Here is a 17,348-nt window from a genome sequence, read left to right on the forward strand (position 1 = left end):
GGTTATCCACAGGGGACCCCAGGCTACTCAAATCCTCATGCTAAGAGTTGATAGACTACGGGCTGAAGGTGAGTAAGCATTTCTCGCTAATTGCTTCCCGGGCTATTAGTATTGTTTCAGTTTTTCTGGTTTGAACCAAAGCCAGTTGAATCTCCTCCAAGTTCCAGTTTTGGTCAGATCTCAGGAGACAGCCTGTCTGGTTGTTCAAAACACAAATATCTGCCTGAATATCCACCCAACCTTGAGTCATGGCAGATCACAGCTGCCTAATGACCCCACCAAGTGTCCCTTCCACCCAGCAGGGGAGGGGGACAGCACGAAGCACTGTAATCTCCCCATCTGAGGTTGCTGAAGCCTAAATAAGAAGTCCTGCAAGCAGACAGCGAGACTGCCGAGCCGATTTCCCTCTTGCACGATTTGTCTCCCACCAGGCGTCTAAGTCATCTTTTTCCCCCCTGTTTACTAAATGTCTCCTGTCATGGCCTCAAAATACTTTAGACTACAGTCTACCAGTATTTAGTGAGAATTTCCTGGGTCTGCTTCTGATATGTTTCCCAAAAGGATCTGAGAGACCTAGAAAAGGGGTCTCTACCCTTAAGGAGCTTATAATCCAGAGGTGAAGACAAAAAAATATATATAACAATAAACAAAATGGTGATATACAATTATTGTATTACACACACATATTAGGGACCTTTTTCTGCAAATAGGTGACATCATCTACAGATTGGCATCTAGAACTTGTCCATTAAAGGAGCAGGGGTGGCATGGGATTTCATTCAGTGCTTTAAACAATCTATTTTTTATAAGCCTTTTATTTGCTTTCTATTTGCCCAGCTCCTTTATATCATTATTTGAAAGTAGGTTTTGAAAGGTCCAAGAAGGTGAACTAAGCACACAGAATGTTCCCCTGTTCCAGGTCCTTAGAAATGATAGAAACACACACACACACATGCATATGTATACTTATATGCACACACATGTACATACATATACATATATATGTATATGTATTCAGAGACGAGAGTAGGAATCTTCCCATGGACCATAAACTGTAAGGAATCCTGGAAAGAAGAAAAACAGAATCAGACTAAAGAAGGAAACTCCAATCTGAGATGCTCAGAGAAGTTACTCTTGCAAGGGGTTGGAGACAGAGGTAGAGGACCCTCAAAGCAAGGGAGATTTGGCAGCAACTAACATGCCACATGCTCATCTGGTGGTAGATGATGGTTCCAGGAGGAAAACCCAGGTCTTTTCTCTCTAATGCTCATATTTCCACCACAGCTTCTTGAATAGGCACAGGAGACTAGCAGGGTCTACATAGCATAAAGTGAGTAGAAATTTGGCTGCTTCTTATTAATTTGAGCTCTGTACTTCTAGCAAACTGTATTATTCAGGATTATGATTTAAACATATCTACTTTTAAAACATTTTGAAACTGAGTAACTGACTTCAAATATTTTTTATTGAACTACAGTCTGACTTTTTAATTAAGTGTAAAGTTCCTCATCAAATTTGCCACCATAAATGTATGTTTAAATATGTTTAAATGTGTAAGCACATAGGTCTCTCTTTTTTTTTTTTTTTTTTTTTTTTTTCTTCCTTCCTACCAGGAATCTCAGAGCAAGTTTTTGTGCTAATCTCCAAACATTAATGTAATAGAGGTAGAATCTGGTCACTAATATTGAAACTGCCCAAGGGGTTCACCTTGCCCCCTGCCTAGACGGAGCCGATTCATCAAGACAGGGGAATTGTAATAGAGAAAGAAAAACTCACCACAGCTGGCTCTGCGAGAGACCAGTTTTATTATTACTCAAATCAGTCTCCCCGAGAGCATTTGGGGAGCAGAGTTTTTAAGGATAATTTGGTGGGTAGAGGGAAGCTAGTGGGCCAGGAGTGCTGATTGGTCAGAGATGAAATCAGAGGGAATTGAAGCTGTCCTCTTGCTCTGAGTCAGTTCCTGAGTGGGGACCAAAAGATCAGATGGGCCAGTTTATCAATCTGGGTGGGGCCAGCTGGTCCATCAAGTAGAGAGTTTGCGAAATATCTCAAGCGCTGATCTTAGGAGCAGTTTAGGGAGGGTCAGAATCTTGTAGCCTCCAGCCACATGACTCCTAAACCGTAATTTCTAATCTTCTAGCTAAGTAGTACAAAGGCAATGTAGTCCCCGGGCAAGAAGCAGGTCTGCTTTGGGAAAGGGCTGTTACTGTCTTTGTTTAAACTATAAACTAAGTTTCTCCCAAAATTAGTTTGGCCTAAGCCCAGGAATGAACAAAGACAGCTTGGAGGTTAAAAGCAAGATGGAGTCGGTTAAGTTAGATCTCTTTCACTGTCTCCATCATACTTTTGCAAAGACAGTTTCAATATTATAAATAACTTTTGTATGATTTATAATTATCTTTCTTGCTCTATGGTATAAATAGTAAATAGACAGGTGGGTGTGATAAAAAGCATAGGCACTGGAGAAAGGAGGCATGAATTTGAACCTGCTCCTTTCTCATTACATGAACTTGGAAAAGAATAATAATCCCTTCCTCATGGGATTTTTGTGGGGACAAGGACTAATATAAATAAAGTCTAGCACAATGTTACGCGTGCTGTTTTAATCTGTCTGGTATAGTTTTTGGAATTAGGTATAAATCATTAAAAACCATGATAAATTAACTTTTGTTTAACACATTTTTATTACTTAACTGAATAATCTTTAAGGATAAAATCATGCTCTCAGGCCTCATCTGCAGACTTGGAATGAGAACACCTGCACTTGGACAGTTTTGTCAGTCAGGTGAGGTTGAGTCGGTGCTTGCTTTGAAGAGGAGTTGAGTGTTTTAACCTGGGTTTAAATTAATAGGGATATGTCCTGACAAAGGGGAGAGGACATTCTGTCTGAGGAGCACATGAGTGAGAGTGAAAGGCTAGGAAAAAGCTGGAGATAAGAGAAATCAAAGCCATCAACTCAACCAGAATCCCTCCAAGCCCTGCAGAGAAACAACAAGGTAGAGAGGAAATTTCACAGGCTTAGCAGGCAGCAGGTTTCCAGCTCCTGGTCAGCCACTGCTAGTTGTGTGACTCTGGGCAAGGCATGTGATCTTTCCAAACTACCATTTCATCCTGGCAAAATTGGTAAAATAATACCTAACTTAGCATGGAATATTAGAGATGATCTCTGTAAAGTACATGACATGGTAACCTGCCCCCCAGGAAGTTTAATAAGTAGCTCATTATTAGCTGTTAGTTACCATTTGCTATTATAATCCCCTAACAGCACTGTGAAGCAGATCTCTAACGTAACAAAACTAGCCAACCATTCAGCCACCGACACTGATGAGCTAGCAAACAAACAACAAACAGAAAACACTGTGTTTTAAAATGTTCATTAAATTGAAAAATTCCTAGAAAGGTTGATCAAGGAAAAAACCAGAAAATACAAATATCAATAACAGACTTAAAGGTCTGTCAGTATAGTTACTACAGCTGTTATTAAAAGATAATACTGGCATATTATTTTAAAAATTACACTAACCAATTTGACAATTTAAGGGAAATGAACAAATTCCTGGAAAAGGCAATTTATGAAAGAACAAATACAAAAATCTAAATATATTTATTAAGTTTACTTTATTAAACTCTTATCTAGTTTTCCTATTAAGGAAATCAAATTTGTGATTAAAAACCTTACCACCAAGAAAGCTGATGGCCCAGATAACTTTTACTAATGAGTTTCATCAAACATTTGAGAAAAAAAATAATATCAATCTTACACAGTCTTTCAGAAAATCTAAAGCCAGACTAACCCCGATATGGAAATCTGACAGACACTATAAAAAGAAATTTGCAGATTGGTATCACTTATGAACACAAATTCAAAGGTCTTTAAATATTAGTAAATTAAAATCTGCAACGAATAAAAGAGAGAATACCTCATGACCAAATGGGTGTCATCCTAGGAATGCAAGATTAGTTCAATATTCAAAAATTATCCAATGCAATTTGCCACATTAACAGAACAAAGGAGAAAACCATAGAATCATCACCACAGATGCAGCAAAACTTGTGACAAGATTCCACATGCATTCATCACAAAATCTATCAGCAGACCAGGAATAGAAAGGAGCCTCCTCATTAAGACAAAGAGCATCTATGAAAAATCTCCAGCTAACATCATACTTCACGTTAAAATATTGAATGTGCTCCCCTCCATAATCAGGAACAAGACAGGGATGTTCATTCACACCACTTCTAGTTTAGAAATCATTGCACTCAAGAACAACATCATGCCCTGCCTTGTTTGTCAGTCCATCCTCATGAGAAGCGGCTAAAACATCTGAAGTCAGTTGATAAATCAGGCTTTGGGAGAGAAGGAGGAATAATGGTAATTATATCTACAATTCCATTCATGTAAGAGCAACTCCCTGTAGATACCCCTATTTGAACTTACCTCGTTGTGAATTTTTTTAAGGGTAGGCACCATTTTCCCAGGTGTATAGATACCAAAGAGGCCAAGTACTTTGCTGAAGGTCATTCAATCAATGACCAGGGGGAGAGAAAGTCAAACCCAGGTCTTCCTGGTGCGATATTGATCTTCCACCTTCCTAGTCACACTGCCTAGAGTCTAAGACACCATTATATTTAGATTCAGAAGTCAAACCTGAATGGAATGATTAACATACTCACAATTCTAGCAGAAAGTAAAAAGGATGTACCACTTCCAAATGTCTTTAAATAAAGTAGTCAAAAATACATGCCATAGAAATTTGCAGCAGGATTTCCACCATTATGCTAGCGTTGGAGACAAGGATAATAATCTTGCTTTCCCAACTACAGTGAGGCACTTCTATCATGCACCATACACTTGTTAGAGAGACTCTGGGAGGAAAAGTATGTCACTCTCCTCATGGCTTAGACCCTACCTGGAAGCTGTATAAAAACAATGCAGGACCATGTACCTCCACAATAGCCACTAATATATGATTAATAAAGCAATCAATGAGAATACAGTGCAATGATTTCTAAACCATGCCTTCTATAGAGAAACTCAACAAAATGGCCAAAAGAAAGTCTTTTCATAGCCCTATCTTTTCAAATCTCTCTCTCTCAAACACACACACACACACACACACACACACACACACACACATATATACATACCTACACCTATCCTGTTGTTTACTTGCCACTCATAGCCCATACCTTCAAAACTTAAACTTTGACATCACTAGGTACCAAAAATTCTCAGGGTATCGAACCCCAGACCCACAGAGTTAAAGAGAATTCTGTTTGATTTCTAGTCCCCATTTTCTTTTATCCTTTTTTCTTTTTGAGACAGAGTCACCGTGTTGCCCAGGCTGGAGTGCAGTGGCACAATCTTGGCTCACTGCAACCTCCACCTCCCGGGTTCAAGTGATTCTCCTGCCTCAGCCTCCCTAGTAGCTGGGACTACAGGCACGTGCCACCACACCCAGCTAAGTTTTTATTTTTAGTAGAGATGGAGTTTCACTATGTTGGCCAGGCTGGTCTCGAACACCTGACCTCAAGTGATGCACCCACCCCAGCCTCCCAAAGTGCTGGGATTAAAGTCATGAGCCACCACTCCTGGCCTTAGTTCCCATTTTCAAAGTGGACTGCACTAAGGACTTCCTTAGTCCAGGATGAGAAGCCAGCTGTTCACACTGTGTGGTAATGAAGTGGTTGATTAAATGACAGCATATTGTGCTATGAGATTCAGATGACTTGCCCACCAACAATGAGGTTTTAGGGGACCCGGTAACTAAATATCAGGTAAACAGAATTCATCAACTATTTCTTATGACCTTCAGTAAGTGCAACCAGCAGAAGACACATTCCAGTGCAGTTTCTGAGGTGGAAGCAGACAGAAGAAATATTGGGCTACCACACCATTTCTGTGGATAGGATCAATATGCTGATTTGGAAAGTGTGGGATTCTTACCATTAAAGGAGGTATCTAGTTGGAGACGGCAAGGTTTTCTTACTCTCAGGGTTCATCCATGTTGGCCAGCGATATGCCAGTGATCACTAGCAGAAGGGCAATGCTTGAAAGTCGACTGCTTCAAAAAGGGGAAATAAGTAAAACCACAGAAATTGGGACCTGAAACATTCCTTAAAAAGTTCTCTGGGAAAGTTTCCATTCTTGCGGAGGCCATAGAGTGGAATCATTTCAGGAAAGACACATGCTATTCATTGGTCCTTGCACCAGATCTTGGACATCAGTAGCCTCACACAATCCATAGCAAACAAGGAAGCAAAACCCACAGTCTCCAGAATCACTGAAAGTAGCAATGCCATATCCTAAATCCTACAAAATGAGAGTAAATATATTGTTCACACTGATTATATAAGGCCTCCCTGTGTTCTCTAAAGAGCTCTATTGTATTCAGCCTGCAAATGTACATTCTAGCTATGGGGAGCTTTAAACACGTAATGGACAGTAATTGCCTTCATGTAGTTCAAAAGAGTTTTTTGAGGCAATGATACAAATGGCCTATTTTCCTAACAAAAAACAAGCAAATACAAATCCCAACCTGAGACATTTGCGCTGCTGCCTGCTTATCAGAAACATTCAAACTCAGTCCCAAACACCATCTTAGCTTTTGTCACGTTTCAGACATTTAAAAAGGGGAAGGTGCTTTAGAAACTCTCCAGCCCATGCCACCATCAGTCCTCCAGAGTTTACAATAAGGAAACCAAGACCCAGGGAGTTTAACCCACGGCCATAATCACCATGATAGGTCTCCTCCCTCTTCAAATGCTAATTACATGATTTTAATAAGATGTAAATATATCCAGGAAGGCTGCCTCTCTCATCAATAGGTGTAAGTGACCAATGCTACTCAGTTATGATTAAAAGTAAAATGACAGGTAAAGTGATGTGCCATGTTCCATCACGTGAGAAATGCATTGTTTTGGAGGTTGCCACAAATGTATTACAATTTGGATGTTCAGACCAAAGGCAATTTGGAAACAGGAAGTGTTTTAGTGACATGAAACTTTTATGTTGACAGTCCTCGAAGCAATTCACATATCATAGACCAAGTATTTTTGAAATTATCATTTTATAGGACTGTACTTTGCTGTTTGTTTTTTTGTTTTAGAGACAGGGTCTTTCCTCACCCAGGCTGGAGTGCAGTGGCATGGTCATCGCTCAAACTCCTGGGTTACAGTGATCCTCCCCTCTCAGCCTCCTGAGTAGCTAGAGCTGCACCACCACAGCCAGCTAATTTTTTATTTTTTTAGAGATGGGGTCTCTATATGTTGCCCAGGCTAGTCTCAAACTCTTGGTCTCAATAAATCCTCTTGCCTTACCCTCCAAAGGTGCTGAGATTACAAGTGTGAGTCACCCAGCCTCCAAACTGTACTTTAAAAAAAGAGACTTTGAAAAGATTTCACAGCAACAATAATTAGAGACTAGAATTCCAAAATCTGATTACAGCTTCCTGTACTTCTATACTTCTAGTTTTCTCTCTTTCTCTTCCCAGCCACCCCCTACCTCTGGCCACCCTCAGTCCACATGCAAGTCTGGCCCCACAAAGAGCCTGCAAGGTCTGTCATTTCAGTCACGCTCACCCTACTAGCCTCTTGAGACAATCATTCTGGTCTCTGCCTTTGCCACAGACCTGCAGCCTCCTGTCTGAGGCTTTGTGGTCCTTTTATTTACCTTGAAGAGACCTCCTTTTGTATCCTCAGCAATATTGACAGCAAACCAATTCCATATTGAGCCCAAACCCCATCCAAAATCAGATGAAGGAGTGGGCCAGCTACTATAGCTACCAATTTATCAGAAAGGGGAACTAAACCAACAGGGAAGTAAATCTGCAATATGTTGTCAGTGGCTTCAGCTCTCCACATGACACTTTTCACATTGCCGGCCAAAAGAAAGTCCACTCCTGGTTCCCACCAATGTGTAAAGTTAAAAAGCATTCTGTACGACACGATCTTTCTCTGTAGCACACTCCAGCACTTTGGATGGTTCAGTGCAGAATCACAGATCTTGGGATTAGATCTGGAGATCCTGGCACACTTGAGGAGCTAAGGAAATACAGACACTGCACAATGCAGGCTGCGGTCTGATTTACTAGTCACAGTTGTTCACTTTATTATCTCAATGCAATTACTCTAATAAGTTTCCTAGGAAGTTCTCTGGCTCAGAAAAAAAAAGGCCAGGCACAGTGGTTCACACCTGTAATCCCAGCACGTTGGGAGGCCAAGCTGGGTGGATCACGAAGTCAGGAGATCGAGACCATCCTGATGATCTCCTGGTGAAACATCCTGGTGTTTCACCAAAGATGGTGAAACCCCATCCCTACTAAAACTAAAAACATTAGCTGGGCGTGGTGGCACATGCCTGTAATCCCAGCTACTCAGGAGGCTGAGGCGCAAGAATTGCTTGAACCCAGGAGGCGGAGGTTACAGTGAGCTGAGATCATGCCACTTCATTCCAGCCTGGTGACAGAGCAAGACTGAGTCTCAAAAGAAAGAAAAAAGATAGAGTGGACCAAAGAAATAAAGAAAATGTTTTGCTATCATGGATGTGAGATTTTACAAAATAGCCATTAAATACACTTTGAAAAAAATGTTACTAACTGTCCATGTAACTTTCTCCATACTTAGTAAATGGGAGCACCTAACACTACAGAAAAGAGAGAGGTGAAAGACAATTTCACCAAAGTGATAAACTATATTCAGTTTATGTAATAAGCCTAAATTTCAAAATATAAACATAGGTATGCAATGTTTTAAAGAGAAAATTGGTATCTCCTTGCCATCACAAAATGGATATTGGACAAATACTTAAAGAAGATCCACTTGAGGGCCACCAAATGACTGCTCTGCCCTAGAATCCACCCCACATGTGCTGATTCACCTTGACCGAAGCCCCATTTTATTAGCATGCCCAGCAAGGAACATTACCCCAGCTCTTCTCCTGCCTCCCCTCCCTCCTCTCCCTTTTTTTTTTTTTTTTTTTTTTTTTTTTTTTTTTTTTTCAGACAGAGTCTCGCTCTATCCCACAGGCTGGAGTGGAGCAGGACAATCTCAGCCCACTGCAACCTCTCCCTCTCAGGTTCAAGCAATTCTCCTGCCTCAGCCTTCCTAGTAGCTGGGATTATAGGTGCCTGCCACCACGCCCAGCTAATTTTCTATTTTTAGCAGAGACTGGGTTTTGCCATGTTGGCCAGGCTGATCTCAAACTCCTGACCTCAGTTAATCCACCCACCTCAGCCTCCCAAAGTCCTGGGATCACAGGCATGAACCCCCCGTGCCCGACCCCCCTCCTCTCCTTCTTAAAGTTGCCCCAACCTGAGCCATTTCTGTTCTTTGCTCTCTTTCCTACTTCAAAGGCAGAGGTTCCTCTTCCTTTCCAAAGCTGCTTCTTAGTTCCCACATCGAATTATGAGTTTGTCAGTCATTTTCTCTCTCACCTCTTCTGTCCCCTATTCTTTACTTAAGTCCTTCCCCTTGGGCAACACCAGAAAGGGCTTGAGTCTGCCTTACCCAAACACACCCATTTTCTCCCCCCCAGCACCCCGATTTACTATCCTCTTTCTTTTCTGCACATCATCTCCAAACTTTCAAAGGCATCGTCTGTGTAAATAACCTGTATTCCCTCACCACCTCCACATGCTTTCACCAGAAGTGCAAACAGACAGGCAGTGGAGTTGAGAGAGCCAGACCAGATGGGGCACACGGGAGGTGTCGTAGAGCAAAGGGGCTCGCTGCCAGATGCACAAGAAACCAATATTGTGGCATCAGCTTTTGAGAAAAGAAAGGCTTGATTGCAAGACTAGCCAGCAAGAGACAGGAGATGCTCAAATCTGCCTCCTCAATCTGGGGTCTAGAGCAAGATTTAAGGGGTGATAGAGCAAGGGAGAGGATTTCGGAATGTTGGCTTGGAAGGGTCTGATTGGACAGATTCAAATTTGACCATTTACAGTAAAGTAGGTTGAGGTGGATTTTATACCCAAATCTCCTGGGCCAATGGCCCCTTCACTTTTGAAAGGGTTCCAGTATTCATGTTCGAGTCATATCACAGTCTTTCTGTTTCCATGGGGAGGAATTGTGGGTTCCAGGAGTTGTTAGGTGTTTTTCTATTGCGCCAGCCCAGGCTATATGACTTGCAGTTTGTCTCTGTTCTACCTACAAGGTAACTTGACATTCCATTATCAATGAAGTAGGCCCAGTTTTGGCTGGTCCTTCATTTACAGAGGGGGCAACTCCACTTACCTCCCCGACCCATGCCTCTGCTAGAAGAGCTCCAGCCAACACCCAGCTACAGAGGAATGAGAGCCTGAATTCCAAACCCTCGTGATCTGAGGGACCAGATCACGTGGGTTTGGAATTATGAATTTTTATGTGAAAGCTACCAATTTTTTAAATGTTATACATTTATTTGACGTTTTAAGTATTGAGGATCAAATAAAATACTACTTGTCAAATTCAACCTATGGTGCTGAAATTTGCAAACTATGCTTTAAACCTTTGGTTTCCTTCACCCAATGCTCTCCAAAATCAGTTCTCTTAAAGGTCACCAGTGACCTCTGAGCTGCCTTAAACAGTGGCCTTTCTCATCTCATCCTCCCCAAACTTCTGTACATGTAGCAAGTTGTATCACAAACTCCTGTGTTGCACTGCCAGAACTATGATGATTCCATGATTCCACCTTCCACTTCTTATTCTGTCTTGTCTCCTCTTTCTTTGGCTTACCTTGCCAGATCATGTTCTGTTTTCTCCTTTCAAAAATCTTTAATTGCAAAGATCATCTATTCTTTGGGCTTGGACTATTTCAACCACAGAGGTCACTCCCAAAAATATCTCTAGATCCTCTCCTCAGCTCCAGTCTTACTTTTCTATGTTGTGTGCAAGACCCCCAAAATCCCTGTGCTAACTCATCATCTTCCTTGGCACCACTGCCTCCAAACTTGCTTATTCCAGCCCTTTCTTCCTGATAAACCAGGTGCAAAAGTTCACCCCTTGCTCCCTCTATTCTGATACCCAATCAATTGTCATTTCTCTTTTCTGCTTTTTGAAAAAATCTGTCATTAATGGCCTCTTTTCCTTCCTTCTGCTTCTACTCTCACTAGCTCTCAGCTGGACCATGAATCCCAAAGCCTCCAAATCCATTTCCCAAACCCTCATTCTTACCTCTTCCCCTCTGCTTCACTGCAGCTCAAGTCCTGCCACTCCTCTGCTTGGAACAATGAAATGAAATGACTTCCCATTGCTTACACAGAATGTATAACTTCAAGACTCGCTGTAAGCTTACCCTTCCCTATCTTTCCAGGCTGTTCTCCCTCCACTCCCTCTCCAATGCATTTCAACCACTTCTGTACCTGTTCCCTAAACACACCTGGCTCTCCCTGCTGAAGCCAATCTGTCTGCATGAAGTATCCTTCCTTCCCTCTTGACTAATGTAATCCTTCTCTTCTCTGAAACCCTATGCCCCTCTACCTATTTCTCTAGTGGTCCTAATCACAGTTAGTTCTCCGAGTTTTTGATGTATGCATTATCCTTGTAGAGAGTGGTTTCCAGGAATGGCAGGCTTTGAGTCCCAGCTGTCTTGACTTCCACACAACCCTAGCACAGTAACATACATCTATAATACATATACTTGAGGACCAGATGACTGGGCCAGCGTTCTGACTATATGTATAATAGACACACCGTAGGTTTTCATCAGCTGGGTCTGAGTCTGGTAGGATGGGAAAGCGAGGCCTGTCTGACTTGCAGAGTGAGGAAATCTTGGAATTAGAACACCACATACATAGTGGGTGAGTTACAGGGGTGGGCTCACATTTCTCATTTTACCTTGACACTGGTTCACATCAAGTGGACTTTACTGCTATTTCGAGTTCTCCTTCCTAAATTTCTAGCTTCCAATTTGAGATTAGAACTATTCCTTAGTCACCAGGATAATAAGCTCTTTTGTGTCTTTTTGTCTGAAGAAAAATAGTTCTCAAAGTTCCCCCTCCCATCCTGCCATTCTACATACAGTATTGCCTTGGACTTGCCCTACTCCAGGATTCAGCCCCCAGGATCTGACCCATAAAGTTGCCTGGGCCTACAAAGTTTTCATTTTGTTCCCTTTAAAAATAAATGCAGTATTTTTATATTGAAATAAGAATGCATCCCACGTGGTCAAACATAATCGAAACAGAGCAGAGTGTATGTTCAATGAAAAGTCTTCCTCCCACACGACAGTCCGAGTCCATCTCCTCAAAGACAGCCAGTCTACCATTTCTCGGGTACCCTTCCACTTTTCCCTCACTTGCAATATAATGCTTGCTGTTTTTATAGGAACAAAAGAACACGGTGCACACTCCTGTGCTCCTTAGATTTTGTTAACAATATTCAGTAATTTGTAAACCTAAGTGAAAACATGCAAAGCCATTAGAACAGTGTCCAGGCAACAGTTAATGGTAAATAAATGTCCCCTCACATGGGGTATATCAAAAAACACACTGTAGCCTTCAAGAGTTTAAACCAACTAGACCCTAGGAGCACACAAGGAAATGATCGAGAGCCCAGAGGTGCTTTGTTCCACTCACATTTTCAGAGATAGGGTCCCTGCAGGCTTGGCTGTCATGTCTCCCACTTCATGTGTGGCATTTGGAGAAAATATTGCCATTAGAGCTCACCTTCCCCTAAATGAAGTCACACACCTACCTCCCTCTGATTCTGCCAAGCCTAAAGAATACAAGACAGAATAAATGCTTCATAGTGGGTTTTGCTGCAATCACTTTCAGAAAACTGAGAAAAATGCCTTCTTGTCCTTTAATTTGATTGCGCAGTAATGAAAGATAAATTCAATCAGACATAATGAGCTGTGTTGAGTCAGCATCTCAAAGACTGTGGCCAAAGCTGGCTCAGCTCTGCACCAGGTCACGGCTGTTTCTAAAGGGTCATGTGGACAGTCCCTTGCTTTTGGCCACTGTCCCATACCTATCCACCCAAGTCCCTGAATTAGGGCAGCACTCACAGGTGATGTAAATTCAGAAGTTAATTAGGGCAAGGGCAAGGCATGGGGAAGAGACCAGTGAAGTTTCTGTTTCTCTTCGGAAGCAGTTTTCAGTGCAGAGGGCTTTATGTGATAGCCTGAGGAACGCACCCTCTGTTTTCACCACTTTCAGTTCCCTAGTGAGGGAAGCCTGCCAGCACTTCCTGTTTTTGAACACCGAGGACCCTTTCACTAGCCTGGGGCCACACCGGCAGCTCACAGCCACCCTGCCCAGCCGGCTCCTGGTCAGACCAGCAACCCAGACCGGCCTGTGGGGCTAGAGCAGGGGAAGGGCACGGGTTCTCTGAATATTTAGTCGTTTCCGTGTCTGTGGAGTTTGGGAGAGCTAGTGACTGCATTTAGGAAGGAGGCTGGTGACTTAAGTAAACACGTGCCATGCCGCTCCGGAACAAACAGTTGAGAGTCCATTTAAATTCATTCTCCCCAGAGACTTTCGTTGCAAATACACAAGGTTTGTGGGCTCAGGGACGTGTGCGCACACACACAGGGTCTGCCCGGCAACTGAAGATGGGGAGAAATGCCATCACAGTGGCGATCCGATCTCACAGGGGAGGAAACGTGAGAGGCCTGACCCTTCCATGTTCCTTGCTGAGAGGCTTATGTGGGGTGAGGGACTGGGTCAAAACAAGGCCCAGCAATCACAGACAACTGTTCTTGCCACTGAGTCTCCGCCACATTCCTCAAAGCCCTGTGCACCCGATCCACACACCAGCATAGCTGCACATTCATGGGGAAAGGAGCCTAATTTCAGAACAGCTGCTGCTTCTTCACTGAGCCCCTCGTATAAACTTTCCCAGAGGCCCTGACAACAAGAATACCAAAACTCCAGGAAGAACTTGAGTAAACAGGTCACAGTTACCTAAAGTGGCACTCAGCCAAGCCACCTGTGCCAACAGAGATCCAGGGGCTGAATGACCTCAACTGCTCCAGACCAGAACAAGGAGAAACTTTGCTGCAACAACATAATTGGGCCACTAGAGCCCTATGTGCAAACGCAAAAGCAAGGGCCAGAAAGACACCCGAAAGCATGTCCTTACCTAGAGCTGTGGGTGTAAATGCCAAGACTCAGACCAACCTCAAGAGGAAGGTAAGGGTCCACAGTTACTGCTCATCACGGAGGGAATGACGGCTGTGGGCTGAGCATTGTTCTGGAGGAGGAATCAGACCAAGTCCTCTGTGGGCAGATAGGGGAGAGGAGCAGAGCGTAAGTTTAGAGAAGGATGGATGACAACTCCATGCAGCTGTCTGGAAAGTTCAGCGCTGTTGAGCCATTCCAGTGACTTTAGGGAATTAAGATGTTTGGGGTAGAAATTCCAGACAAAACTCTGAATTTAGGCTAGCTTTCAGTTACATGAACCAAAAACCTTGGTGATATTCTTGACCTCTCTCTTCTCTCTCTCTCTTCCCCCAAACCCCCACCCCTCCGTATCCAATTTGTCAGAAATTCCTACTGGCCCTGTTTTCAAAATGTATCCAAAATCTAATTATTTCTCAGAACCTCCATTGCTGTCACCCTGGTCCAAGCCACTATCATCTCTCACCTCAGTTGCTGGAAGGACTCCTCCTGGGTGCCTGTTTCAACTCTTGGTCCCTTACAGTCCACAAGGGAGCTAGAGAGATACTTTTAAAATGTCAGATGATGGCCCTTCTCTGCTGCAAGAAACCAATGTCCTTTCACTGCCCTAAAAGATCCTACACATTTGGCTCCCCCGGCAGCTCTGCCTTCATCTATGGCCTCTTTCCACCTAGCTCTCGTGCTCCAGCCACGCCGGCCTCCTCATCCGTCCTGACCAGGACCACCTGTGCCTCCTGGGTTTCCCCAGGTGCAGCTCCCTCAGCCTGGGGAACTCCTTTCTGAGATGCATTCATGACTCACTCACCTCCTCAGCTCCTTCAGGCCTTTTCTCAAATTTCAACTTCTCAAGAAGCTCTGCACCATCTAAAAATTGCAAATGTATACAACCTTTCTCTAAACTGCTCTGTTTTTCTCGTATCACTTATCCCTTTCTAAGGTTATGTTTAAGCACATATACATACATAAAATACATTTATTATGTATTAATTATGCCTTTATCTGTCTTCTCCCAAGCTAAAAGGTAAAGCTCTGTGAAAACAAGGAATTTCATATTATGTGTTAATTAGTGGATCCTGTGAGCTTAATACAATGCCTGGCATATAGATGGTTCTCATAGGAACAGTTTAAATCAACAAAGTAATTTGGGGTTTAAAAAATATATATAATGGTCCCTTTACCAGACTGGGAGCTTCCTCATGGTGGAAAATGTGCCATCCATCTATTCACACATATGTTAAATATATATTGAGCATCTACTCTGTACTAAGCACTATATGCTGAGACCTAAAATATAATGATGAACAAAACATGTATGGGCCTGCCTTCACAATGCCAATAATCTAGTGACTAGAGACAGACACTTAACAAATAACATCACAAATAAAGAGAAAATTACAATGGGCATCAATGAACTATTAAAATAAGAATGGGGACCAGGTGTGGTGGCTCAAGCCTGTAATCCCAGCACTTTAGGAAGCCAAGGCGGGTGGATCACGAGGTCAAGAGTTCAAGACCAGCCTGGCCAAGATGGTGAAACTCCATCTCTACTAAAAATACAAAAATTAGACGGGCGTCGTGGCAGACGCCTGTAATCCCAGCTACTCGGGAAGCTGAGGCAGAGAATTGCTTGAACTCAGAAGGCAGAGGCTGCAGTGAGCCAAGATCAGGCCACTGCAGTCCAGCCTGGGTATCAGAGCAAGACTCCGTCTCAAAATTTAAAAAAAAAAACAAAAAAGAAGAATGGGAAAGATATTATGTTTTTGGTTAGGTTGGTGGCAGAGGAGAGGGAAATTACTGAGGAAATTTAAGATTTATTAACGAGAACGTGGTGATCTTGAAAAAAAAGATTTTTTAAAAGAAAATACAGGAGTTGGCCGGGCGCGGTGGCTCAAGCCTGTAATCCCAGCACTTTGGGAGGCTGAGACGGGCGGATCACGGGGTCAGGAGATCGAGACCATCCTGGCTAACACGGTGAAACCCCGTCTCTACTAAAAATACAAAAAAACTAGCCGGGCGAGGTGGTGGGCGCCTGTAGTCCCAGCTACTCCGGAGGCTGAGGCAGGAGAATGGTGTAAACCCGGGAGGCGGAGCTTGCAGTGAGCTGAGATCCGGCCACTGCACTCCAGCCTGGGAGGCAGAGCCAGACTCCGTCTCAAAAAAAAAAAAAAAAAAAAAAGAAAGAAAATACAGGAGTTATGGATGGATTAAATGGTGTTGAGGAGAATTTTATGACAACTGTGAGTTCCAAATTTCTGGTTTAAGACATTGGGTGGATAAAATTGCTATTGTATGAATTGATGTAATAGGCTGAATAATAGTCCTCCGAAGAAATTCATGTCCTAATCCCTGGGATCTGTAAATGTTCTCTTATTTGGAAAAACATAGTCTTTGTAGATGTGACTGAGGATCTTCAGATGGGGAGATGATCTTGGATTATCTGGGTGGAACCTAAATGTAGTCACTTATATCCTTATAAAAAAGAGGCAGAAGGAGATTAAAACATATATACATATACAGAGGAGAAGGCCATGTAAAGACAGGGCAGAAAGAGAATTGAACATGCTGGCCTCCAAGATTGGAGTGATGCCACCACAAGCCAAGTGTGACAATTTTATGTGTCAACTTGACTGGGCCATGGAGTGCCCAGACATTTAACCAAACGTTATTTTTAATGTGACCGTGAAGGTGTTTCTGGTTGAGATTAACATTTAAATGAATAAACTGAGTAAAGTAGATTGCCCTCACCAAAGTGGGCCGGCCTCATGCAATCAACGGAAGATCTGAGTTGAAGAAAAAGGCCGAGTAAGAGGGAATTTCTCCTATGTGACTGCATGAGCTGGAGCACTGGTCTTCTCTAGAGAGATAGGTTGATCCTATTGGTTCTGTTTCTTAGGAGAATACTGACTAATACACCAAAGAATACCAGCAGCTAACAGGAGCAGTAAGAGGCAAGGAACACATTCAACCCTAAGGCTCCAGAAGGAGTACAGCCCTGCCAACACCTTGATTTCAACCCAGAGGAATTGATTTTAGATTTCTGGCCTTCAGGACTATGAGAAAATAAATGTGTGCTGGTTTAAGTCAGCTCATTTTTAGTAATTTATTACAGAAGCCATAGGAAATTAATACAATAGGAACTATTATACAATAGTTCTAGGTGTCGGCGCGGGGGGCGGTGTATCAAGATTCCATCTGGGGCCAGGTGTGGTGGTTCACGCCTGTAATCCCAGCACTTTGGGAGGTCGA

Source organism: Piliocolobus tephrosceles, chromosome 4, assembly GCF_002776525.5.
Source record: "Piliocolobus tephrosceles isolate RC106 chromosome 4, ASM277652v3, whole genome shotgun sequence".
Taxonomy (NCBI): Eukaryota; Metazoa; Chordata; class Mammalia; order Primates; family Cercopithecidae; genus Piliocolobus; species Piliocolobus tephrosceles.